This window comes from Littorina saxatilis, linkage group LG13, assembly GCF_037325665.1.
Source record: "Littorina saxatilis isolate snail1 linkage group LG13, US_GU_Lsax_2.0, whole genome shotgun sequence".
Lineage (NCBI taxonomy): Eukaryota > Metazoa > Mollusca > Gastropoda > Littorinimorpha > Littorinidae > Littorina > Littorina saxatilis.
This window is the reverse complement of record NC_090257.1, coordinates 38,722,311-38,734,810: the sequence shown is the minus strand read 5'-3', so window position 1 is coordinate 38,734,810 and position 12,500 is coordinate 38,722,311. Positions and strand designations below refer to the sequence as shown.

At 41.9% G+C, this 12,500-nt stretch overlaps 1 long non-coding RNA gene across 1 annotated transcript in view; it reads left to right on the top strand.

The window, feature by feature from the left end:
- LOC138945677 (uncharacterized) overlaps positions 1 to 3,409 on the top strand; it is a 3,773-nt gene extending 364 nt beyond the window's left edge. The window contains exons 1-2 of the long non-coding RNA XR_011449066.1: positions 1 to 1,111; positions 1,927 to 3,409. The exon at positions 1 to 1,111 is cut by the window's left edge and continues 364 nt beyond it. This is a non-coding gene — a long non-coding RNA (uncharacterized lncRNA). The remainder of the gene's footprint in view (positions 1,112 to 1,926) is intronic.
- The last annotated feature ends 9,091 nt before the right edge of the window (positions 3,410 to 12,500 follow it).

Here is a 12,500-nt window from a genome sequence, read left to right as displayed (position 1 = left end):
ACGCCAACTTCCTTATACGGAGAGTATGACGTATGATGTGATCTTGATTCGTTCAACCGGGGTCACGTGGTACAACAATGGCGCTTGTTTACAAGCAGTGAAAGTACACGCTCCTGTGCAAAAATGGTTCGCACCAAGCCATCAACAACCAGAGGAGCCCCAAAATCTACGAAAAAGAGGACAGATCAAGTGAAGAATCAATGGAAGGCGAAGAAATCAGCGCAATCAGCTTCTGTGCTGGCTGACGTGGCAGAATTAGTGCCGGTTTTGGGGTCGTCTGCTAGTGCTCGCGTCGATTCCTTCGACTGAAAACATTCTCGGCACGAAGACAAGAAGTGAGTTCAAAAAAGAATCGTATGAGAGGTTTGTGTCCGGTGGAGTTGACACTAAGTCATCTGCTGCTACTGAAACCCTGGTAAAAACCCAGAGGGGTGTTGTAGACTTTGCCGAAGTAGACAGTATGGTTGCAAGTCTGTGCTGTCCACAGTGTAAAAACAAGTGCTTGTCTCTTTGCACAGACTCCAGACCAACAAGTGGCTTGGCAGTATTTGCCCAGGTGAACTGTTCTTCGTGCGAAGAGCCTGTGTATGAACAGTATCTTGCGACAAAATTTAAGGCCAAGACAAAAGTGTTCGACATGAACAGACAGGCAGTGTATTCCTCACTTGCTTGTGGACTGGGAGCCACCACATTCAGAAATTTCTGTGAAAACATGGATTTAGCTGGACTTCACCACAAGACCTTTCATAGTCATACTCATGCCAGCCAACTATTCACACAACTGGAGAAATTCCGGAAGCATGTGTTCAGTGACACTGTTGCATATGTTCGAGAAGTTCATGCAAGATACTGTGGCACTACTCTTGGTGTCGACGACACCCTGAACATTATTGTGAGCTATGATGGCACCTGGCTTACTGGTGGACACTCTTCGCACATTGGAGTTGGGTGTGTTGTGGACTTACTTACTGGACTCTGTGTTGATGCCCATGTCATGTGTACCTACTGCCAGGTGTGGAGTCTACGGGGCAGAAGCTGTTTCAGGAAAAGCCAGAGGAGTATGCGGCCTGGCTCGTGGACCACTTGGACAAGTGTGAGGTGAACTATAAAGGTAAATTATATCTGTTTGCACAGACATATTTGAATAGAGTTTATTTCAAATTTAAGCAACTTACTCAAATAATATATAGCAAATTACAAGTAAATGTAATAGTGATGAGTGGATATTATTTTCCATGCATTCCAGTGAAACTGAAAACCAAAACCAAAGGCATGGATGATGGATTAAAAAAAAAAGCGTCATAAAGACAGATCATCAATTTATGATAATAATAATGAAAGTTGTAACACATGCGTAAAAATCCAATTTGTATCTTGAATAGTTCAGGGCATGGGGGAGTGCATGTGTGTGATGAAAATAATAAGAAAACACACACAGATAGATAGACAGACAGAGAGAGAGAGAGAGAGAGAGAGAGAGAGAGAGAGAGAGAGAGAGAGAGAGAGAGAGAGAGAGAGAGAGAGAGAGCTGTATCTACAGCATCAAGAGAGATTCACAAGTCTTCAGAATCAACGGGCTTCCCAGAACTGAGGGAGCTAGAATAGTGGTCAGGGGATGGCAAATAGTACATGTATGTGTGGCACAATACAAGTGTATTTAAAAACGTTCAAATGGTATCAATTAATGCATTATGCTTAACGTTTACAATCTAACAATGTTCAGTGCACCTATACCTGCTGCTAGAAATTTAATATTCAGTAATTTGGTAATTCCATGTTTATTTCATTTTTTTTCCGCATTAATTATAATTGAAGTATTAGCTGGACAATGACTGTGAATAACACATGCGCGCACACACACACACACACACACTTAAAAAATACTCTGTTTGCAAATTACATTTCTTATTTTGTTCTTGTTTGCAGGCTCATCAGGGATGATGGAGGTGGAAGCAGCCCGTGTCATATGGCGTCGATCGGTGAACACCAACAAGCTTCGCTACACAACACTACTGTCGGACGGTGACTCCAAGACTTTTACATAGCTCAACGACATCAAGCCCTATGGTGAGGATATTCACATTGACAAGGAAGAGTGTGCGAACCATGTGAGTAAACGACTTGGTACAGCTCTTAGAGAGTTCAACTTTGGACCTGCTGCTGCTGCCGACTCTGCCCAGTTCTTCGGATTCTAGACTGGACATCACATGAAGAGGCTTGGAGCAGCCAGGATGCACAAGAGGGTGCGGAACAGTCTGAAGGTTGTGAGAGACAAGCAAAGTAAAAGGAGAGACAAAGTGTGGGCAGCCAAGTCAGAGAGACTGGAAGAACTTGTTCAGCTGGAAGGTGGCCCTGCATATGCTGCAGGCATGTTCTAAGTTTTGACTAAATGTTTTAACTTAGACGGGGAATCGAGATGAGGGTCATGGTGTATGTGTGTGTGTATAAAGTGATTCCGAGGAAACTACTGGACCAATCTTGACAAAACTTAACATGAGAGTTCCTGAGTGTGATATCCCCAGATGTTTTTTTCCATTTTTTGGAAAGATGTCTTTGATGACGTCATATCCGGATTTTTTTAGGCAGTTGAGGCAGCGCTGTATCACCCTAATTTTTCAACCAAATTGATTGCAATTTTGGTAAAGCAATCTTCGACGAAGTCCGGACTATGGTATTGCATTTCAGCTCAAAATCTTAAAAATAAATTAATGAGTTTGCTTGTTAAAGTTGTCATTAAAATCTAATTTTTAGTAACAAATTAAACCTTGACTGCATTGCATTCCTCATTTTTTCCTGAATTCAAAAATATATAGAAATGTCATGTTCACTCTAACAATGTGCTCATAATTACAGAAAATAGGTTTAGTAAGTACTACATATGGTCTCATGCTTTGCGGAGACGAGCGTGATCCGTCTCGGTATTGTTAGCCGAGACTATCTAAATGTATCTCGTAGTCTTGGTGATGACTGGTTTGTGGTGTTGATATTTAAGTTTCATACCGATTGACTAAATGTTTTTATATCGCTTTAGGCGACTTGTCATTGTTATTGTGGTTAACATTATTCTCAATCTCATATATATTGTGGTTATTGTACGCGTGCAATTGATGACTTGGGTACGTTTCGTAATTTGGAGCTAGCTTGTGTGTGTGTGAATGTGAGCGAGTGAGCGAGCTTTTTTTGGTGTGCATGCGTGATTGGGAGTACGAGTGTGTGTATGCATTGTTTGTAACTCGGAACAAACAATTTTCCAGGTGTACTGCACATGTTTGAAATAACTTATGTTTTATGTCTTCCCTAACTTTTAAACGGTGTCTCTAAGGTGTGAAAAACATTCCTCAGTGTGGAATTTGGTGATACATGTATGTATTTTGGGTTTAATTACAACTATCAATGGTTTCAAAACAAATTGTGTGCGTTTTTGCCTTTTCCTCAGTTTGCATGTTTTGACATTTGGGAACAACATGATTTCAAATCTACTGGTTAGATTTCTGTGAAATTCTGCATACTTGTACTTTCACATACTATCTACAGAGTTACCATTTGAATAATGAATCGGAAAAGAAATGTTGGCTTTACGATTTTTTTAATATTAAATTTTACGCAAAATTTCAACATTATGATAAAAAAATTTTTTTTTAAATAACTGTAATACTCACAGAAAAAATAAATGGTAAATCTGTAGATATGATCTAAATCTATATTTATGCAAAATATTGGACAGAAATCGAGCATTTGGATATGGAAAAAACGGTTCCTAAAATCCAATATGGCTGCTGTTTACTTTCCTGTTTCTATAGCAACGACATACACAATAAACAAACACATTAACGTTTTTTAATTCAGAGACCATCAGTATTATAACAAAAGCGACACAAACAGTGCTGATCATCATATATGGAAAATAGCGATTTGGCCCTCACATGGCCTTAAAGAGATATTACGTATTCCCTACCGCATAAGGTAAATGCTGTTTTATATCTTATGAAGGTGAAACAAATTTGAAATGTTTTTGTTTTGTAAAGGTAAAGTACATCTGGCAAATTCAGTCCTGAATCTTGTACATTTTCTGCATGGTCAGAGTCATCACCGTCATCGACTGTGACCTGAATAAAAACAAATTCACTTTTGACCGTTATTATTTTTTTCATATTTCAAAACAACATCTCACACTCACGTTATGCTCTGGACATCTGCCAACTGGAATGTATCTACAGAATAACACTGTATTAAAAGTTCACAAGAGATCATAAGCTCAGATAATAAGTTCATTCTCGGTGCGACACGGCGACGCCATGGGTTTGGAGTTTGTGTACCAATTTGAACGGGCTATTTTCGATCTGGTTTAACGGATGGAAATATTTTATTGTGAAGCAGATGTTTTTGCTCATCTGGTGTCAACTATGGAATTATTTTAAGGTTTTAAATGTTGTCGTCCTTAGGGGGTAGTGTTCGTTGAAAAATGCGCATAATGGATATTGAAATAGAAGAGAAAGAAATGGAGAGAGAGAGAGAGAGAGAGAGAGAGAGAGGGAGAGTGAGAGAGTGAGAGAGAGAGATAAAGAGAGAGACAAAGAGACAGATAGAGGCGGAGACAGACAGACAGACAGACAGACAGACCGACAAACAGAAAGAAGGGGAGGGGGAGATAAACAGAAACAGAGAGAGAGAGAGAGAGAGAGAGAGAGAGAGAGAGAGAGAGAGAGAGAAAGAGAAAGAGCGAGAGAGAGAGAAAGAGCGAGAGAGAGAGAGAGAGAGAGAGAGAGAGAGAGAGAGAGAGAGAGAGAGACAGAGACAGAGAGACAGAGACAGACAAACATACAGAGGCCGAGAGCAAAATAAACACAATACGACCACTACAACAACGTCCCCCACCACATCCCTTATACCCCCAACCTCCCCCTCCCCCACCCCCTCCCCACTTCCAACCGCCACTTCGTTCTTTCGCCGTCCATTTGTGTCGTCAGAAGAGTCCGGTCACGCACTGCACTTTTGCCACAACAAGTTGCCTTCAAGGAAACCAATTCCGCGCACGCAGGACCCACATACACTTTCATCAATACTGCACCTCATTTCTCTTCTACCCCCCCCCTCCCTTCTTCCCATCATTCCTTTTGAATAAAAGACCAAAGTTCTCATGTTCGAAAATGGATTGAAGTTTTCTTTATCTTCACGATCGAAGTTTTTCCGTCTTTTTGTTTTTCACCCCAGTTAAAGCAAAAAGGGTCATTAACACACACTTCTTTGTTGAAAAGTGCAATCCTCTGGTGAGTGTTCTTAGTTTATTATAGAGTTTAGTTTAAAACTTAGTTTTTATTGCCACAACTTTTAGAAGAACAGCACAGCACCGCTGTGGTCAAAGTTATGCTGTAAGGGCAAGTATAATTTAAACATTGCTTCTGGTGCGGTAGTCAGTCACATGGGGGCAATGCCTTGTATCTGATGTGACAGTCTCGCAATATCACCATAGCGTATTCACATGGTACATCTATATATACACTTTAGCTTGTCACAATGGTGCCCTTTTAAACTCCGAAAATTAAGAAAGAAAAAACGACCCAACAACAACAACAACAACAACGTGACCTCATTAATTCCAAAATGAATCAAAAGCGACAAGGTGCGTCCCTTTAAGCCTGATCCTGGGGGGAAAAGCGTGAGCGCTCAAAGCACAGATTCCCCGATTAACAACAACAACATGATTCCAAAATGGTTTAAGAGTGACAGGGTGCGCGTCCCGTTAAGCCTGATCCTGGGGGGTATAGCGTGAGCGCCATAGCACAGATTCCCCGATTAACAAAAACAACAACAACAACAACAACGACATGATTCCAAAATGATTTAAAAGTGACAGGGTGCGTCCCTTTAAGCCTGATCCTGGGGGGTATAGCGTGAGCGCTCACAGCACAGATTCCCCGATATCTCTAACACGGAAGTTGGCACGAAATATTGATCACGCGAGATGTGTTTTTGTCGCCCTCTTGTCCTTTGTGGATGGGGCAAAAAACAAGGTCTATTTTCGTGCCTTGTTGTCAATCAACTTTCCTTAAACAAAGAAAAGAAAAACAGATGTTGTTGTTGTTTTATTCTGTTGTTTTTGTCTCTCCAAGGATCAACTATCCAAACATTTTCCTTTTTTTTTCTCTGCCAAAATACATTAAGTTACGGACTTATTTTGTTTTGCCTTGGTTTGTTTTTTGGTGGTTTTTTTCCCCCTGAACTTTTCTTCATTTTTCTTTGATGTCCCATTTCTTTCATACTTACTTACTTTCGGAAGTGAGGACGTTGGCTACTCATTACAGATCAGACACGCACGCACTCGCACATACGCGTACACGCGCGTACTCCACTACCACCGCCACTATCTCCACCAAATCACACTTTATTATACTACACCACACGAAATGTGGAAAACTCTCAATAAAATTAAACTTGGCTTGTAGATTTGAATCAGAGTGAAATTGACATCCCTCAGAGTGAAATTTACATCAAGGCACATCTGATACAACGAATAATGTAACAAAAACGAATAATGTAACAATTGTTACGTTATTCGGGGGTAGCCCTTTTTTCAATTTAGAAAAAGTTAGACTTAGATTAGAAAAAGTGTAAAATAGCTCATAATACAGTCTCGGGTTAGGGTTAGCATCCACTCTCAAAAATCACATGTCACTCACATGGCATGCACGCTTTTTGCAGAATCAGTGACGCCACTCGCACACATGCACAGACAGATAGACACACGCCGTTATACTCTGATTATACCCCCTCCCCCTCCGCCCCTACCCCCCACTCCCTCTTTCTCTCTCCCCTCGTTCTCTCTGCGGGCTTTTTTTAATATTTTTTTTATTGTTTTAATTATTATTCAGCCACAAATATAAACATATTCTACATACATAAAAAGCAAATAAGCCTACAAAACCGCTCCAGTCCAACCATATTCCGCGTACACAATCATTACTTCCATCCCCATTTTGAAATATCGCAACAACAGACTTCCAGATATATAACACGATCATATGTGTTCTCTGTTTGCATGTTTGTCCAGTGTCTTGTCCCCACATAATGCATATTAACTCTACCTGTCCCAAGATAGGCCAAATGGTTCTAAGAGGACGTTAAAACTAATTATCATCATCATCTCTCCGGGCTAACCGTCTTAACAGCCCATCAAAACGCCCGCTTCGTGCACCCAGGTCCGCAGCCAATCAGATACCCACTTTGGGCACATATGTTAACCCGTGATTTGTACAAATGTATAATGTTTTACAAATCACGTAAATGCGCCCGATATTGAACTCATCATCTCCAAAGTGAAGGGATCTATTGAGAAAAAAAAAGTAATTACTTTGTTGTCCCATCGCTTGGAAATTCGGGTCGCTTCCTCCCAGTGGAAAGCTAGCAGTAACAGAGTCGCGCTACCCCAAAGTCAAGAAATCTATTAGTCCCGTTTCGCCGTTATCCCATTTCACCCCCATCCCATTTCGCGACATTTCACAGACCAAGTGTCATTTTACCACCATATCATGTACCATTAGCTCCACATCCCATTTTGGCGCAATCCCGTTTCGCCGTTATCCCATTTTGCCCCCATCCCATTTTCGCGACATTTCACAGGCCAAGTGTCATTTTACCACTGTGTCATACCACTAGCGCCACATTCCATTTCTCGTCGCGATATAACCTTCGTGGTTGAAAACGACGTTAAACACCAAATAAAGAAAGAAAGACATTCCATTTTGTCGCCATGCTGTTTTGCCGTCATCCTATTTCGCCGCCATCCCTATTTCGCCGCCATCCCTATTTCGCCGCCATCCCTATTTCGCGACATTTTGGATTGTGGCAAAAATGGGATTTCGCGTAAACGGAATGTCTTCCTAGTTGAATAACGCAGTATAGTAGTATAGTGAGGCTTGGCAAGAAGAATAAAATTAATCAAAAATGGGATGGCGGCCAAATGGGATGGTGTCAAAATGGGATGTCGCGCTATTGTTATGACACGGTAGTAAAATGACGCTTGGCTTGTGAAATGTCGCGACAATGAGATGGGGGCGAAATGGAATGGCGGTGAAACGGCATGGCTGCCAAATGGGATATGATGTCAAAATGGGATGTCGCGCTATTGTTATGACATGTTAGTAAAGTGACGCTTGGCTTGTGACATGTCACGAAAATAGGATGGGGCAAAAAATGGGACGGCGGCAAAATGGGATTGCACCAAAATGGGATGTGGATCTACCCCCACCACTCAGCGTAGAGGCTCTAAACAAGAACAATTAATAATAATAAAAGCCATGCATTACTTTGTGGAATGCGATATTTTTGCATTTGCTGTCAAACGTTTTTCATGAATTCCCTGCAGATCCGAATAATCCTTAAAGGCATATGTACGCGCTCCCGTGTTTACAAAGTGTAGTTTGCCCATAATCGATGTCAAACGCACCATAAGACCATGTAATGACGATATGTTGCCATGCGCGGACCATATACATGCATTACAGCTTGTTTTAGAGTCTCAAAAACTTTGGATGTAAACAAAGACGCGGAGTTATTTCCCTTGCGTCAACGCTACCTCTGTTGGCAAATCTATAAATAGGACGATCCAGATCAAAATGAAAATTAACATATCTCAACATTGAAGGGGTCCTAGACCACAATATTTTGCAGGGAACTTAATTTAGCATGTCTCCAGCTGTTGGAAAAGCAATTAGCGTGTATAGTCATCGAGTACATATGGCTTTAACAAAACACAGTAGGTAAACCTATTACAGCACTATTTTGGAAATATAAATTCGGTTTCGAGCTTGTACAAAAACAATGTTACATCTTTAAACGAGAAACTCAGATAAGGAAAGAAACAAAAACTCTTTGCAACAACAAAAAATTATCACATTTTATGTATTCTTCGTGGGTTTAATGTTAGGAAGTAAATACACTGAAACGTAATCATCAACGCTATACACCGTATACCCATCAATCTCGACATAGGTTTATGATCTTACAAGTTAGTATCACCCTTCATTGTGTGTCGACGCCCGTTTTTATCCACTTGCTTCCCTTTGGCTTTATATAATAAACCGGCCATAGGGCGTCGTCGTCCCGAACCTAATCTTTAAAATCCCTCAAACAGTTTGGAATTCTGGGTAGGGAAATCCTTTCATGAAATGATGATTTTCTCAACGCGCGTCGACTGCATGTGCTAATCGTTTAAGGACTTCTAATTATAATGTACTTCTGTCCCAGGTTAATACAGACACAGAAATTTACACAGGCATACATTTCTTTTGCAAACAATAACTTTTGCATGGGGTGTGACATTTATAGCTCTATGGGTACAAGGTCATGTACGGAGTCACAGATACATAGGTCAACGCATGAATACACGCATTAACATGAGCACAGAAACAAATGCGAACACAAACGCACACACATCTACAGATGAACCCACAAACACGTGACAGTTTTAAAGAGGAAACAGATAGCCCCCCCCCTCTCTCTCTCTCTCTCTCTCTCTCTCTCTCTCTCTCTCTCTCTCTCTCTCTCTCAGCAAAAAGGCAGAGACAGAAAGAGAGACAGACAGACAGACAGACAGACAGACAGATAGACAGACTTAAGCAGACAGTGTTATCAGCAGCCTACACTTCTGGCAGAATAACCGAGGTCTTTTACGTGCCACAGTGGTGACACGGGCATGGTACAAGGATACCGTCTCTGAGTCTGCACACCAAGTTGACCCGCGTCCGTTCCGGCCCGGATTCGAACCCGTACCGATTCTTGAGCGAAAATCAAACGCCCATAAATTATATTCTTGAAGAGGTATTGCCCCTTTAAAACTCTCTGCCCTACCTTCCTCCCCCCCCCCTCCACCCCCGACATTCCTCTTCTCCGATTCTCGTGACATAGAAACCGGGCCAGAAAAAGACTGCTGATGGATGCGTGGCATTTGCAACTGACGCTTCACCTTTGCCATTTCCACTGTAATCACTCCCTACCTTCCCTTGCCAATCTCCTAGCTGTCCTCCAGTTCCCCCCCCCCCCCCCCCACCACCACCCCCCTCCCCCCATTCTCCTCTACTCCCCCTTCCGCGTATTAGTCCTTGCTACTGAGTTTATTCGTTTTTCTCGTAATGTTATCTTTTAGAAATGTATATCATTACTCTTGCCCTCCTCCCCCTCCTCCTCCTCCCCCTCCCCCTCCTCTCCCTTCCAACCTCCTCCAGCCCTTCCCGAGTTTATCCGTTTTCTCGTATGTGTTATCTTTTAGAATTGGATATATCTTTACTCCTGCCCCCCACCCCCCTCCCCACCTCCCCCTCCTCTACCTTCCCATTCATCTAGCCCTTCCCACCTCCCTCCCTCCCGAATCTTCTCAGCCCTTGCGGAGCTTATCGGTTTCATCGTGTGTGTTTTTTGGGGAGAAAAATGTATAGCCTTGAAGATGTGGGTTGATGGCGAAATAATATGCTTTAACATGCCTTTCTGCCAGGAATGATATCGTAATCTGCATGTTTACTTGGAAATTATATACATGTCTCTCCCCTCAAACCTTAACCATACATAAGCCCGTAGCTATTTCAAAACTAGTAATTCCCTTATCTTCTCGACACAATTCCCGAGCACCCTTATTTTCCTCCTCTTCCCCCCTTCCTCGCCCTGGTAAGGTAACTGTTGCTCTTTTTGTGGTGCAAAGTCCGTACTGAGGTAATATGATTTATATTTTATCAGCTGAAATGTAATAATGACGGAACGAGAGGGCGTCATGTATTCGTATCTTTTTTGAGGTGTTAGGGTTGCAGACCGTGAAGTGTTTGTCCTTTAATTGCAATTTACAGCTTATCAGTTGAAATCTAATAACTTTGCAACGCACTCTGGTTACGAATTCGTCTCTCTCTCTCTCTCTCTCTCTCTCTCTCTCTCTCTCTCTCTCTCTCTCTCTCTCTCTCTCTCTCTCTCTCTCTCTCTCTCTCTCTATTTCTCTCTCCCTCACTCTCCCTCTCTTTCTCTCTCCCTCTCTCTTTTTCTCTCTGTCTCTTTTTTGACTGTCAAGATGAATTCTCTCTCTCTCTCTCTCTCTCTCTCTCTCTCTCTCTCTCTCTCTCTCTCTCTCTCTACGCTCTTTCTCTCTCCCCCCTCTCTTTCTTTCTCTCTTTTGAATGTCAAGATGAATTCTCTCTCTCTCTCTCTCTCTCTCTCTCTCTCTCTCTCTCTCTCTCTCTCTCTCTCTCTCTCTCTCTCTCTCTATTGAGAGCCAAGATTAATTACAACATCAGAAGTGTGTTTCTGGGTAATAGGTTTTATAATTATCTCATCAGCTAAGTGTAATGGTGATGCAATATGCTCTAAGGATGTTTCTATCACTCGCCATCGGGATTTTGCTTTTCGAATACTATTTGTTTTGACACAATTGACGCTGGGTATTTTCACCTCAGATCCAATGTCAAACAAAAAAGTAGATGCAGTGCAAGAAAGACCCAAATGATACTCAAATCAATTTAGAACGTTGACATTACGGGGGGAAATTACAATTATGTCTGATAACCAGAAGCAAAGAGCCAGTATGCTATCACATTCAGCGCTGAAGACGCATTTGCCCTCCAATGCAGTCCATTCCAAGTTCGAAAACATAAATCACATTCGATAAAAAATATCCCGATTTATACAGATATTAGTTTCTTGACGCGAAGCCAAACGTCAGCGTCGTTTCTGGGCTAATGTTACCAGATAACGTAATGCAATATATACATCATTTCGAAATAGCCAAAAGCTCTTATGAAAATTGTAAAAAGTTCGAAGCCATCTCGATCCCTTTTTATCATGACTTTGTGAACTACAGTCAGCACCGCCCCCCCACCCCCCCCCCCCCAATTCCCCAACAACCCAACCCTCCCTAAAAAATGATGTATAGTCTGCGATGGTTTGTAATCAATTCACCTCAAAAGTGATCTAGTATCCTGAACTCACACCCTCATAACCAACCCCCCTTACCCCGTTCTCCCTTGAACCCTCCGTTAGATCTGTCTCTTTCCTTGCCCCCGTAAATGCCCCCCCCCCCCCCCTCGCAAAATAACATAAAATGTATTGCCATCGATTTTACAGGAGGTTGTCTCGGTACACGAACGTGTTCAGACAGAATCACGCCCGCGGGTCCTATCCTTTGAAAGAAACTCCATTACCTAGAAGGTAATGAAGGGAGGTAATAGAACCCTGGTAGGAAACGCAGATTGAACTAGGACTAGAATGGCTTCGTCAAAATCTTCCAATCTGGGTCACGACTGGGAAGGGATCGAAACTTGAAGCCATAGGGGCACATGAAAAAGTCGGTAAAAAAAAAAAGGGATAGAAATTAATATGAAGCCATAGAGCTACATGATAAAGTCGGAAAAAGAAATGGAAACTTTGAAGCCACAGAAGCATTATGATGAAGTCGCAGAAGGGTTTTCTTATGGGATGAAACAAAGTCGTTTGGGATCGAGTTATAGGCCACATTATTTGTGTCTTGT